Consider the following 12,266-nt stretch of genomic DNA (forward strand, 5'->3'; position numbering starts at 1 on the left):
ATTATGGAATTAGTTGTGATCTGTATATAAAATAGTTTTATTATCTTTAATCACACACAGATTGGCAAGACTTACATTAACCGTAAGCAGTCTCAATCCTGGCATTTTTTTCCTTTGGCTCAGAAAGCAAAAACTAGGATACACTTCTCTATCTGATTTCCTAGCAGGGTACCTATAACTTTTAGGAGATAATGTTGGCCGCCTATTCAACAGGCATTTCTCACAGAATGTCTGCTAACATAACTCCATCTTATTAAGTCATCCAAGACTGTGTGCTTTGGAAGAGACATGAGGTCCTTCCCTAGCCCCAGGGAAAAATCCTGGTCTCTAAGCCATTCACCCTGGCCAGAGCTTGGCTTTGGAATGAGAAAGAAACACAATTCTAAGAGGTCACTGAGGGGCAAAGAAGAGTTGGCTGGGAACAAGAGAGCTCTTGGACAAATTTTTCTATAGTTCTTAAGTAGTAACAAAAGTAAAAGACAGTCTTTCTCCAGGCCTTTGCATGATTCGTGAATAATAAATACTGCCATCGTGAAGGAAAAACTTGAGGACTGGAGAGCTGAGTGATGGAAGGGAACTAGTTTTTTGATGACAGTATTAAACCTCTGAATTCACCAACCTTGAACAGATCATATCTTTGGGCTTCTTGTGTTCTGACACAATACAACTCATTGTGCAGCCCATTTTGTTACATAAGGTTACTTGTAGCCCAAATCACACTGTCTAATACAGGCCCCTTAAGAATGCAGATGCTACAGTAACATAATTCCCTTCTGATTTATAATCTACACCTTTCATGATAAAGTTTCTGCAATCTTTTGGATCTTTCTTTTTCCTAACTCCTTCCTATCATACTCATAAGCATATCAATAGTTATTCTGTGTAAATGGTGTTCAAAATACTGTCATACAGCTGGGTGCAGTGGCTCATTCCTGTAATCCCAACACTTTGAGAGGCTGAGGCGGGAGGACTGCTTGAGCCCAGGAGTTCAAGACCAGCCCTGGCAACATAGTGAGACCTAATCTCTACAAAAATAGAAAAAGATTAGCTGGGCGTGGTTGCATATGCCTATAGTCCCAGCTACTTGGGAGGCTGAGGTGGGAGACCACTTGAGCCTGGGAGGTCTAGGCTGTAGTGAGCCATGATCACGCCACTGCACTCCAGCCTGTGTGAATAGAGTAAGATATTATCTCAAAAAAAAGAAAACAAAAAAAAAGCAACTTTCATATACACATGTAAATAAACAAAAACTTCAATACATTCAATAAAGTCTTCCTATAAAGAACCACTTAGGAAACATAACATGATAAGGTTAGGGTTTAGGAAATGAACTGGGTAGAGTAAGTACGTGGAGTTTGGAAACTTAAAAATCCTATGCTTCCATATGTGACAAACCTGCACATTATGCACATGTACCCTAGAACTTAAAGTGTAATAAAAAAATTAAAAAATAAAAAAAACATACCCAAAAGCAAATAAACTACATGCTGAGTGTTAAAAAAAAAAAAATTCCAAAAATATACTTTTGTGACATTTGAGTAACATTCTAAAATTTACACGGAAGAAGAAGGAGCTGGTCTCCCTTTTGTCATCTCGTCCTCTCCTCTCAGTCTTCCTGCAAACCCTGCCATTCCCAAGCAACCACTGATATGCTTCATGTCATTACATATTTGTTTGCATTTTCTAGAATTTTATATAAATTTAATCATACAGTATGTCTGTGGGTGATAGATCATACATACATATGGGGTGATGAGTATGTTCATTATATTAATTTGATGGATGGTGATTATTTTATAGATATGTACATATGTCAAAACTTATTAAATTTTACACTTGAAAATACATGCAGTTTATTGTATTCCAGTTATAGCAAACTAATATGAAAAAAAAAAAATCCTATGCTTCCATTATTTAATGCTTGCTCCTAAAATAGTGCTTTTCCTTCTTGTCTCTGTTACTGGCATAATCTCTGTCACTAACAGAGAAAAAGATTAGTTAGATTTATAAAAACAATGTTAATTCAAACTCTTCTGCGTTGTACAGAAGCCACTGAGTAACGTAACTCTGTCATTCCACATCGAAATACAATAGAACTGAAATTGCATTGTTGACACAAATTCAGAGATATCTTAAACGGAGCACATGCCAGAACTTCACTAAAACCAAAAGATTAAGCTAACTACATTGTAGGTAAGGTAGGTAATGATCGTAAATAGGCAAGAGTGGGAAAAGAAATGTATGCTTCTGTGCAAAAATGTAGAAGGTGTACAGCACCCTCTATTGCCAACTGAAATAAACTAAGAATTGACTACGACACTATGTGTGACGAACGGCTGTTTTAGAGCAGTCTTCCTCCTACTAAGGCGTGCTGCTAGGACACATGATACAAAAGGAAGTGTCAATCAATAGACATCAGCTTAATTTTTCCATATTTCTTAGTACATTTCTGATTGTAAAATAATAATAATAAACATCATTTTCCTATGTAAGCCATTTAAATATCCTTTAAAAAATCTATGGGTTGATTTTCTATTTAAAATCTTTTGGGTCAGTTCTAGAATTAAACAGAACTAGGTTAAAGTATTTCTCTACTAGTTACTATCTGTGACTATAAGCATGTTGTCTTCCTACCTCGAACCCTCCCTATAAAATCAGGAAGATATTTTCCTTGTAGGGATCATTGTGAAAACTAAACCAGACTATGTACATAAAGCAGTGAACATTGCCTTTCATATATTAGGCACTTCATAACCATCCCTGACCCTTTTTAACTCCCTTCTGTTGATATAGGACTTGACTTTGCTTATTCTTATATTCAATAGTAACATAACTCCTATGCTTTTACATAAATAGTATATTAATTTCAGGTGTCTCTGTTAGCAGGCATGGGGGAAGAGTATTTTGCCCTCAACTCACACCTAATTCTCCTTATTTTATAAAGACAGTCTCAAACAGCATATTAACTTCCCTCTTAATTAACCTCTTTTATAAGGTTTGAGTATTCTAGACAAGGCATGAGCATATTAAGAAAGATTCTGAGCTTAATGACTGGTATACGTCTGCATCAGAAACCTGTATTGTCATGTGTATGCGGGCTCCCCATTTGGCCAGGAGGAAATGGTTACATGCTTACAGTAAGCATTGCTCAAATGGAGATGTTTTCCTATGTGATATAATTCTCTGATGTCCTGATAGTGTAGTTATAATCCATGTGCACCAGCCTGCTCACCCAAGCACCAAAGAGACAATGATGTCCACAAAAATCACTGACATGGGCAGGTGGACAGGAGTGCAATCTTTGAATAATTCCAAAGTCTATGTTCTTAGCTGTGTCTCTTCTCCGAGTATTTGCTGGTTATTCTCTCGCATCTTTTGAAGTTATAGACTGTAAGCATCATAATGATCTAGAAACACAATGTCTTAGTAACTTAAAGCCAAAGATTTTCCCACATTAATACATATAAAGTGAAAGCGTTAAGTTTCAAGAGGCATTTTCTCTTCCTCCAAAACAATAATGGCAATGGAAATATCCCAAGTCTGTAGTAACTGTTCTGTGAACTACAATACACGATACTTAGCACATCTGGTCTCAATTACCCTGTTCTCTGGTGAATCTTTGGTAAACTAGTTTGGTTCAGGGCTATAGCAGAGATAAGTTTATTTAAGTTAGATTGAGCTCCAAACAATAGCAGAAATAGTGACTAACGGTGGAAACGTTTAAAAGTGCTGCCACTAGAAAGTAATAAAGACAGGCCTGGGGCTAGAATCTAGCCTGGGCCAGAAGAGTGCACTTCTATATGGAAAGAGTTGCTCCTCAAATTGACCATGACGATATTCCACCATACTGGACTCCCCAGGTTTTCACCATCTGAGTTTCTACAAGTAACAGACAGTCAAAATACATGTGCTTCTTCTACACTGTCTCACTGATGTTGGAAAAACATTTCCTGAAATTCTTCATCTTCCCCAGAGTTTAAAGACAATAGCCTGCCACTTTCAGGGAGGGGGCCTCCCTTTTTCTGCCTCTTTCCTTGTTTTTCAGGCTTCCTCCGGGGACATGGGCACAAGGCCCACAGAGGGACACAGAGATGAAAGTCGCAGCAACATGTTCAATATGTAGGATGTTTAACTAAAGCAGCACTGTTCTACAAACTATAACCTGTTATTTTGAATTTTTAACACGGATTCTTGTTTTACAGTCGGCAAAAAACTCTTCTTTTATGTTACAGCAAAATTTGTGTGAGTATCGGAGAAAAAGGTAGCAACACCATGGAAGTGAGGCAAGGCCAGGAGCATGGGACCTGACTGCCATCATGTGGCGGCAGTGGCTGTGACCACCCGAAGAGATCCACACTGAGCGGCAGGGCCAATTTTCAGGCTTTCAGAGAAGATGCCCCAGAGAACAAAATCTTTCTAGAATCAACTTCACAAACCTTTTGTCCTTATGACTCTATGCCTGGGTGAAAGTACAATCTCTTTCTAACATGTCTAGGAAAACAAGGTAAGAATGACAGTGAAAGGAGCAAAGAGTAAAGAGTGAACGCCAAAAAGAGAGGACATGGAAATTTGGGAGGGTAGACACTACTCCAAGGCAGACCCGGGTGATCATCTACTTCTTGCCAATCTTCTTCACCTCCGTGTGATCAAAGGCACCAACAAACCGCAAAAGTTTTTCAAATTTGAAGCAGCAAATATCTCTCTACTATCCAAATTACGTGAATGAGGCAGCTATATGCATACCTCAAATATTTGTAATAAAAGATGAAATTTCCAAACTATAATTAAATGGCACATGGTACTGGGTATATCTAATATTGAGAGAAGTTACAACGTTTTACTATTCATTTTGAATATCTAGTTGACTTGTTTCGTTGCCCCACATTCCTGCTCAGCTATTCCAAACCAGAGTGTCACTATTATTTATTCTGACTAAAGTTAAAAACCCAGTCTAAACAGACATGATTATTTCTTGCTGCTTTCTGCCTGCTTATCTTCTCTGGGAACCAGGTAGATAATTAAACATTGCGGCTTTAGAGGACTTTCCTGAAAGTTAATCCCAATAAGTAAGAGGTCTTTTTGAGATAAGGGTCAGAGAAGCTGATAATGTCAACAAAAGAGTAAGAACTCTGAGGAGGTAGTAAAGATTAAGTACAGGGTTTCAATCCACTTTGGAGTATGGTACACAGTGGGATTAGAGATTTAGGGCAGCTTTCAAACATAAGCCTAATTTATAAACTGAAAATATCTGCTTCAATCTTTGCTACAATAATTCAAAAACAAAAGCCATGAATAAGTGAATTCACATAAATATTTATATTACCATCCTACTCTATTTTTTAAATAAAAACAAGTTGAAGTTCCATCTTTGATATAAAAATTCCCCAAAAAAGTCCTGCAAATGAATTTGCTACAGAAGGACTCTTCCATTCAGAAGAGTACCATGCCTACTTTATGAGTTATAGATCCTCAAAATGAATGTAAATATCATATCTTTCCAATCAGATTTCACTGGGCAGCAGAAGATATGCATTTTGCATGCATTTCCATTAGATTGTTTATGACACTGGAAAAGCCAGATTAATACGGAAACATGGTTATAGATTGTTCATAGAAGAAAGGTCTGCTATATTACTTGGATTAATTTATACACAAAGAAATATAAATATTTGCTGAACAAAAAAGAGAAACCGTCAAGCTTTAATTACAAGATCTACTCAGTAGTAATAAAAATTCACTCTGCAACAAACCCTTTGCACTCAAAAACACATTTCAACTTTCTAAGCAGCTTCACCTCCAACTTCCTAGGCAGATTGCCTACTTCCACTTCGGTTTTCTAGGCAGATTAGCAATTCCAACTTTCCAGGCAAATTAGTTCATTTTGGCTCTGAACTATTGAATCAATTTTGTGTTCTGGGTAATAAAATACTCAAGTGGATTTATCCTCTGGCACTTTTTCCTACTAGCAATTCTAAAGGCTGCAATTCAAGTTGTAGTTTCCTCATTCCAGTTTCTGGGGAAAGCAGAACTGTGTTAGCTGATGTTACCAAAGGTACTTGCACTATGGACAGCTATTGTACAAGCGGAAAATGCTGCTACGTTTCTGCAGCAGTCCACAAGAACTGCACTGGTTCCCACAGCGACAGTGAGGCCAAGGAGAGAAGTTTGTTTCCTCTCCCGGTTTCCTTCAGGAATCCCCAAAGAGACATGAAGTTAGATTACTAACAATTCCCTATTCATACTTGGGAGTCAGGGATATAAAACTGTCACATGGTAACAAGGCTGAACAATAGCTAAGAGGAATGGCTTTTTTGCCAATAATAGGAATCAGTCGTTTAATGGCCCAGTTGGAGACAATCCCAGCCACTGAAGTCACCTCATAGGGAAAAGCCTGCTTTTCCAATATATCTTCCATGGCTGAATGACTTACAGCCCCAAGTAGGCATCCTTCCAAGTTCAAAATCAAAGTTTATGTTTACTGTCATAGAAGAACTTAAAATCTAATTGCATTAAAAGCCAAGGACATCATATTAAAGGACCTACTCTAAAATTATACATGCCAAGATGTTGGAACACAACAGGTTAATAAGGGGAATGCCTTGACATCACATAAACCAACTCATAAAGGACTAGAGGAAAGGCTTCCACCTGGCCCAAAGTACTTTTGTTATATAAAATTGGGTATTTTGTTATAAAAAGTCAAGAAACAAAAGTCAACATCTTTTGGTGTATCAAGTCACAGTGGACTTTACCTGAAGTCCTTCTGCTTCTATCCAAAGATAGTAACAACAGCCAACATTGACTGCGGGCCCTCTATGGCAGGCACTATCCTAAACACTGCATGTGTACTATCACATTTAATTTTTTTCTTTTTTTTTTTTTTTTTGAGACGGAGCTCTGTTGCCCTTGCTGAAGTGCAGTGGTATGATCTCAGCTCACTGCAACCTCTGCCTTCCGGGTTCAAGTGATTCTCCTGCCTCAGTCTCCCAAGTACCTGGGATTACAGGTGTGTGCCACCACACCCAGCTAATTTTTTGTATTTTTATTAGAGACAGGGTTTCACTACATTGATTCAGCTTGTCTTGAACTCCCGACCTTGTGATCCGCCTGCCATGGCCTCCCAAGGTGCTGGGATTACAGGCGTGAGCCACCATGCCCGGCTCACATTTAATTTTTAAAGCAAACCAGTGAATTAGTTACAGAGGTATTACCTGCATTTTTTTTGTTAGAAAATGGATACTTAAGATGGTTAAGCGAGTTGCATAATGTCAAACAAAAAGTAAATATCAGTGCTGGAATTTGAACCCAGATAAGTCCGAGACAAAATTTGTGTTCACATAGCTAGATACTAAACCTCTGATTTCAAGCAAGTAAAATTCTCAATGTCAGACTTTCCTCTGTTTTTAGCTTTCATACAGACAGAGAAAATTGTTTGCTTATGAACTAATAAAACACAGGGCTGGACTGGGCGCGGTGGCTCATGCCTATAATCCCAGAACTTTGGGAGAGTGAGGAGGGCAAATCACTCTGAGTCCAGGAGTTCGAGACCAGCCTCGCTAACATGACAAAACCCCGTCGCTAGTAAAAATACAAAAAATTAGCCAGGTGTGGTGGTGCGTGCCTATAATCCCAGCTACTTGAGAGGCTGAGGCAGGAGAATTGCTTGAACCCAGGAGGCAGAAGTTGCAGTGAGCCAAGATCACGTCAGTGCACTCTAGCCTAGGCCACAGAGCAAGACCCTGTCCCAGAAAAATCAAAAATAAAAATAACAAAAACTCAGGGCTGGAAAATTTAATGTGAGTCTCTACCTCTGATTTCTATGTAGATTGGTTTAAAACTGGTCATTTTACAGGTTTCATTTTACTGTACTTCCCCACTTATAAAAGGAGGAGATCACATTCTGTGTTCAGATGCATTGGTCTGGCAAACTGCTAGTGCTTTGGCTCTCCCTCCAACCGTCCCATCAAACATGAGGGATTTCCCTTTTGTTGAGGTCGTTTTGATAATCCCACATTCATCAGGGATGTTTTGCTCTGCACATAGATTCCCATCACTCCTGCTGCATAGAGAACAAACCACACTCCTCCACCAGTTTCATGTGCCCCAGGGCCCTACTCTGCCCCTCCTGTTTAGCTTCTCCTGCTGTCCCTCATCCCAGAACTCCAACTGGGCCATCTTTGTCACTTCCAATGATTCATTTGATTTAATCCCACATTTATGGAGCAGCTACCTATAAAGGGCTAAGTGAAGGCTGGTTTTAGACGTATGCAATCTAGAAAAAGAGATGGGAACTCTCTACAAGTAAATGAGATACCAGGGAGAATGAGATCAGCATCCTCCTGGCAGCAACTTGAAGAGATGAATTTATTTTCACAGGGAGGACTGAGAAGGAAAAGAAGTATAACAGAGGCAGACTGTAACTTGAGCTTTCAAAGATAAGAGTTTCAAAAGGGAGCAATGAGTGGAGACCTTGGCAAGGTGGTTTGGAGGCGCCTGCAGAGTGGGAACCACCAAGGGCATCTGGATGCCGCACATGTGCGCAGGAAGAGCTGAGGGCAAGCGCTTTCCCACTGGAGGGGCAGGGCAGAGGCTGACCACAGGTAGTTCACAGGCCACAGTCAACCACGCTCAACCTGTGATCTGTGGTGGTGTTAAAAAAAAAAAATTAAAATCGGCTGGGCGCGGTGACTCACGCCTGTAATCCAGCACTTTGGGAGGCCGAGGCAGGCGGATCACGAGGTGAGGAGATTGAGACCATCCTAGCTAACCTGGTGCATCCCTGTCTCTACTAAAAATACAAAAACATTAGCCGAGGCTGGGTGGCACGCGCCTGTAATCCCAGCTACTCAGGAGGCGGAGGCAGGAGAATCACTTGAACCCAGGAGGCAGAGGTTGCAGTGAGCCGAGATCGCGCCACTGCACTCCAGACTGGGTGACAGAGGGAGACTCCATCTCAAAAAAAAAAAAAAAAAAAAAACTAAAATCAACATGAAACAAAATACACTTTTAGATACAAATATGCATTTCTAGCTCCTTGTGGAAAAAACTGGAAAATCCTGTCACCTGGGGCTTATGAGCCATCATAAGTAGACTAACATAGCAGCAGCCCTTCAGATGGGATAAATGCCCTCCGATTTACTGCAGCCATCACCACTCCTCTCTACCATTCCACACTGGGCCCCCTTCACCTATTTATCACACCTGCCTGGGCTCTGAGGAACCCTGAGCCTGTGACGCCTCTGTGGGGGATGGGAGCAGGGAGGGAGACTCACCTGTCCACCGGCCACTTACTATCTACATGAAGCTGAACACTTCTGACAATCAGTCTTAGTTTCCTTATCTGTAAAATAGAGCTAGTATAACCATCCTCAGTTTGTTGTGCAGATTAAATTAGGTAATTTAACATTTAGCTTAGTGTATAAGTGTTAAACAAATGGTGGCTATTACTACCTGAACTACTGCAGGCAAGTGCCTCGTTCAGCGCCACGAAATGCCGTAATAGTGCACATGGGAACAATGGGTAAGGTACAAGCCACTCAGTCCTTCCATGTGGCAAAATCCTGATCTGCTGGCATTTCACTGGCTCTGCTCTGGTTCCATTCTTTACCTCTACCATGAGAGACGGAGATATAGCGATGACATCCCCAGGTGCACATGAGCTCAGACGAGTGCACACACGCACTAGTATGTTAATTCAGAAATTCAAAGATCTAAATTGAGCCAGATGGCTGGTTCTTATTCTGCTTTCTGAGAATTTTTCCTTCAGATAGCCAACTCAAAGATTCCCAAATCATCATTACATCATGGGCTTCTGCAAAAGACAAAGCTTATAACAAATCCAAAGAAATTAGACCCCCGTGAATGGGTAGCACAGCTTTCCATGTGTCAGAGTCTGGGGAGAAGTTTGAGACAATTGGAATATCCACCCTAAGCCTGTCAGACAGCAGTTTAAATCCAGAAGATCATCTGACTGACATAGGACTGACTCGTTTTTCTTGAGCACGAATTAAACAGATGGTAGCGCCTTAACTGCTTTTCCAGAACTACCTAGGGAACAGCTTCAATGCTGTAATTTTGCTAAGTGAAGTGACTGGAGTTTTGTGCTTATGCATCTGACAGGAAGCACTGTATATTTCCTGTGCCCAAATGGGCCACTGAATGCCACACCACCACATAACAAAGTCTCCTCTATTATCTATCTTAAGGACTAACTATACATATAATAGCAAACCATGTGTATTATTTTACTTCATCTTTGAAGCACAAGAAAGAGAAGTTACACATGGCAATGTGTACTTCTTTTCTAGAACTCTTCTTGTTTGTTGGTGTTTTTGCTACATTTTGTTTTGTTTTTTGTAGAGATGGAGTCTTGCCATGTTGCCCAGGCTGGTCTCAGACTCCTGGGCTCGAGTGATCGTCCCACCTCAGCCTTCAAAAGTGCTGAGAGTGGCCGGGCGCGGTGGCTCAAGCCTGTAATCCCAGCACTTTGGGAGGCCGAGACGGGCGGATCACGAGGTCAGGAGATAGAGACCATCCTGGCTAACACGGTGAAACCCCGTCTCTACTAAAAATACAAAAAAACTAGCCGGGTGAGGTGGCGGGCGCCTGTAGTCCCAGCTACTCGGGAGGCTGAGGCAGGAGAATGGCGTGAACCCGGGAGGCGGAGCTTGCAGTGAGCTGAGATCCGGCCACTGCACTCCAGCCCGGGTGACAGAGCAAGACTCTGTCTCAAAAAAAAAACAAAAGTGCTGAGATTGCCAGGCATGGTGGCTCACGCCTGTAATCCCAACACTTTGGGAGGCCAAGGCCAGTGGATCACGAGGTCAGGAGTTTTGAGACGAGCCTGGTCAACATGGTGAAACCCTGTCTCTACTAAAAATACAAAAATTAGCTGGTCGTGGTGGCGGGCACCTGTAATCCCAGCTACTGGGGAGGTTGAGGCAGGAGAATCACTTGAACCTGGAAGGCAGAAGTTGCAGTGAGCCGAGATTCCATCACTGTACTCCAGCCTGTGCGAAAGAGCAAAACTCAGTCTCAAAAAAAAAAAAAGTGTTGAGATTACAGGTGTGAACCACCATGCTCAGCCCTTTTCTAGAACTCTTAAGACCAACATCCTGTCAAATAATGCTGGAGAAAGAGCAGATAGTCAAAGACCCAGAACTTGCTATCTGAGACTGGTGGACCAAGGCCTTGCCCATTGGAGCATTCACACATGAGAAAAGCTAGGGGTGACTAGGGACATTCAATGAAGATTTTCTTCAAGGGGAAAGTCGCTTGCAAAAAACTTGAACATTTTTCTCTTTACAGGAGCTCAGTAATTAATTCAGTTGCCATTTCACCAGAAACAGAGCCCTCAGGGGTCACTTGTTGATTTTGCTGCCCGGCTTTTGTCCACAGAACTCCAAATATCCCTCGGAGAGTCGGCCCCATTCAGTCTCAGGGGGAACCTCGAATCCAGTTCTGAGTGTGTAAGTAAGCCCAGACCAAGTGCTTGCTTGGTCCTAGTGATTGGGCTCAGGGAATATGGCTCAGTCAGAACCAATCAGACACAATGAGACCTTTCATGGGGTCTAAGGGAAAGAAGCATACTGTTCTTGCTGGACTTAGATGAGAAAAGACACAAGATCTAGGGTAATGACAGCCGTCTTTTGACCACCAGGGTGAGGTGTTTGAGAATGGTGTCAAAACAGAGGAACAGTAGAGCGATGGAAATGGCAAAACTAGGCCCCAATGACTCAGTCTGAACCTCTTTATCTAGACACTCCTGAAGACGGATGGACTCAAGACTGTTCAGTTACATCACCGCAAAATCCCCGCTTTGAGTAAACCTGTCTGAGATGGGTTTCCCTCCTGTGTAACAGAACGGGGTCTGCCTGTTCTATGGACTTGAAGAGGCACATAGGAAAGGGCCAGGTATTCTGAGACTCTCCACTAAGCCACACGCCTCACAAGAAAGTTCAGCATTAACACTGCTCAGTTGCCTCTCAGACCAACACCCTCGCAGCACCCCAACACAACCTCACCAAAAGCCATTTCACCAAGGCTGAATGCACTGTGGCAAACCTATGTCCAGGCAGCTCTGGAAACAGAAGGCAGGTTAAATATAAAAGAGCTGTAATCTGGAAAGGAAATGAAAGAAAGTAGAGGCTGGACGAAGTTTAATAAAGAGAGAGAAATTTAAGGGGAGAAAGCAAGTTAGCAGGTCATGCTAGAAGAGGCAGAGCCTGAGGGACTGAGGCTTAATGAAAACACGATAGGTCCTCTCT

At 41.5% G+C, this 12,266-nt stretch overlaps 1 protein-coding gene across 1 annotated transcript in view; it reads right to left on the minus strand.

Annotated features, from left to right (window-relative positions):
* The window catches only part of PCNXL2 (pecanex-like 2 (Drosophila)), a 320,055-nt gene that overhangs the window by 261,088 nt on the left and 46,701 nt on the right, over positions 1 to 12,266 (minus strand). The window lies entirely within an intron of this gene.

This window comes from Colobus angolensis, unplaced genomic scaffold, assembly GCF_000951035.1.
Source record: "Colobus angolensis palliatus isolate OR3802 unplaced genomic scaffold, Cang.pa_1.0 Scaffold148, whole genome shotgun sequence".
Lineage (NCBI taxonomy): Eukaryota > Metazoa > Chordata > Mammalia > Primates > Cercopithecidae > Colobus > Colobus angolensis.